The following is a 3,202-nucleotide window of genomic DNA, read 5'->3' as shown; positions in this document are numbered from 1 at the left end:
AACTCCCTTGCCATCAACTTTACATCTGCTTTTTTTTTTTTTTTTTTTTTTTTTTTTTTTTTTTTTTTTTTTTTTTTTGCCAAGCTACAAGTTTTAAAAATTATTTTGGTTCTGTGTTTTCCTTCAAATTCTCACTTTAAATTTAGGCAATAGCAATTAGTAATATACATAACACTGCCTGGATATTCTGCTGCTTTGAAATATTCAACATTATATTAAATTAGTCTGCCACTGTTAAATTTAGCAACACATAAAGTCTTACATGACAAAATGTAGACAGGTTCTTCACCAGAGCATGATATGAATATACTCTAGTCGAATTAGCATTTAGAGTCTTCATTCCTATCTGAAACCTCACAAGCAGTCTTTACTCTCCCAATTCTATCAGCATTCTTATTTCCTGCATTCACATTGGAATCATTCCTTAAGCTGTACTTACAACATTCTAGGGCTTTGTAGTGTGCATTTCCAAAATTTTCCAAACTCTTCCTGAACAACTTGGTGAGGTACAGTCGCAGAATCAACCTCTACTTCTGTAGTTCTGGTCACCTTTTTATCACTGAATTCAAAATCCTTGACATGCACAATTACAAGGAGAAAAGGATCATTTTGACTCAAGGTTTCAGAGGATTCCATCCATGGTTGGCTGGCTCCAAGGAAGAAGTACCATAGCAGGAAGGGGGGAGCTGCTAGCCTCATGGCAGCAGGGAGGCAATGTGAGCAGAAAGAGCTGTAGGGGATAGAAGGACATGCACAGAAGTACACTTTCCTAGTAACACCCACCATGACGTCCAACTTGGCCCCACTTCCTAACAGCACCTCCAGCAAAAATCTCATCAGTGTATTGGTCCATTGAGCTTACCACCCCCCTCAATTCTGTATACCTGAGACTTTCCTGGGGAGTTTATTTTCTTTTTTTCATGTAATAAAAGCAAGGCATAAAACAAATAGCAAAACTTCTCTAACCAGCACTTTATTCTTTCTTTACAAGGCCTTCTAAACACAGACCAAAATAACATTTCCTAACTCCAGAATAGCAGTCCAGGCTAATGTGGACCCAAAACATGTATTATTTCCTCCATCTTCACCAAAGCAGACCTGATTTCTCCACAGGAATTCCATCTCCATCTACTTTGCTGCTTGAAACTCACTGACCCATCCCATCTCAGGCATTGTGCAATGCTCCTTCTTTGGATGTTGCTCAGGTCTTGCCCTAACTTTACACTACATTACAAAGTGGAATGGGCAATACTCATGTGGGTAATGGCAAAGAGGTCCACAGGCCCAAAGAAGAATGTGAAAGTCAGGCAAGGTATACATTTGTAATCCCAGCACTTGGGGGCTGAGGCAGGCAGTTCAACACAAGTTTGAGGCCAGCTTGGACTACATAGTGATTCAAGGCCAGCCTGGGCTATATGGTTTAGACCCTGTCTCAAAGTAGAAGGACAAAGAGAGGGAAAGGAAGAGGGAGAGGGAGAGAGACAGAGAGAGGGACAAGGAAAGAAAGAGGGAGAGGAGAGAAGGAAGAGAAAGAGAAACAAAACAAGTTATTTCTTAATACTCAACAATGTAAAGGCAAAAGTGATAGTATGGAGCTTGTGCTGAAATTGTCAACATTGATGGCTTGCCTATTTCAATGTAAAAAAAGAAGAATAATCCTAAAAATCAGAATGCTGGCCATTTAAATTCAAAAGCACAGTAGGCACTGTACAAGCATCCAAACAGAGAGTTTCTGCACCTGCCTGAATTGCCAGAGTTTCCCCACATTTGCACGGCTGTCAGACACAGTGAGTTTCTCTTACTCCAACCACAATAAACACCATGCCCAAAAGTCATTAATCACAATCAAAGAAGCCATAAAAATCCATCTTGGTGTCAAACTGGAAATAAAATCAATACTAAAAGACAGACCAATATCCAAAAACACAAATAAAAATAATTACAAGGCCACTTCACAAAGGTTTCAGAAATATTTGGCCTACCAGATGTACAAGCCTCAATGTAGATGTACAATAAATATGAAAAATAAGGCATTATGATACCTCACAAAGAACGTAACTCTTTACAAGCAGATCTCAATCAAAATGAATGAAGTGCTTGATTTTAAAAATGTACAAGAATGAGATAGTAGGACACAGGAAAGTAGACTTTGTGGTCATGGGAAAGAGACCAGAGAATGGGACACAACAGAAACTGAGGCAAAGGGTAAAAATGATGAAGATGCAAAATGAATATGTACCAATCATCCTATCTGAAGGGTGTTACTGTAGACAAACGCACTGAGAACATATAATAAAATGAATGATTGTAGAAAAGCTCAATGATATCCAAAAGAATACAGGTAAGAAGTTAAATCAAATTATGAAGACAATGAGGACCTAAAGAAAAAATTAACAAAGAGAAATTTTATTAAGAAATGTTAAAAATGAAATACACAATGAATCAAATAAAATAATACTCTTGTAAGACTTCACACCAGACTGTTGTGAACTGCAGGGAAAAAGAATGATTAAAGTTGAGCACAGGTGTTTTCAAATATCCCAGACAAAAAAAGAAAAGTAAAAATATAATAAGAATGAAAAAGAGCATTCAGAACATTTATTTTATTTTTCCATAATTTTTTTTAAAAACAAATAGCAATGAGACAGTTTCAAACAAAGTTGGCAAGACAGTTTCAATAATTAACACATTGCATACATTCTTCCTAGTGGCTAATTGTTGTACAAGATGCAGACATGATATCCTATTTACAAACACCATTAGAACAAATCCTTCTATTCATTCAGAGAATGTAATTATATATCTATCCTAAACACTTTGAATACACAGATACAAAATGGACATTCATCTGTATCCCCCTTTTTTGTTAAGTTCTGTTATTTGATTATAGGGTGTAAGCCCAGCAAAACATTACAAACGTCCAGTAGTCCATAATAGTATTGGATCCTCCGCTCAACTGGCAATGTCAGAAACTGTTGACCTGAGTCCCCCATAGCTCAACATAACAGCATGGGCCCACTTCTTATATTTCATTTTTATACCCTTCTCTTGGATGGTTACGACCGAAGAAAAACTGGTAAAAGCCATTTATGAAAACCCAATGGCTAACATAATCCTAAATGGGGAAAAACTGAAATCTTTTACTCTTAGATCTGGTACAAGACAAGGATGTCCTCTATCACCACTCCTATTCAATATAGTT

The 3,202-nt window shown here is 36.9% G+C and overlaps 1 pseudogene; it reads left to right on the top strand.

The window, feature by feature from the left end:
* The first annotated feature begins 1,241 nt into the window (after window positions 1-1,241).
* The window catches only part of LOC101580177, a 4,575-nt pseudogene continuing 2,614 nt past the window's right edge, over window positions 1,242-3,202 (top strand).

This window comes from Octodon degus, unplaced genomic scaffold (genome assembly GCF_000260255.1).
Source record: "Octodon degus isolate 3935 unplaced genomic scaffold, OctDeg1.0 scaffold00183, whole genome shotgun sequence".
NCBI lineage: Eukaryota > Metazoa > Chordata > Mammalia > Rodentia > Octodontidae > Octodon > Octodon degus.
Note: the sequence above shows the minus strand (reverse complement) of the source record. Positions and strands in the feature narration are given on the sequence as shown.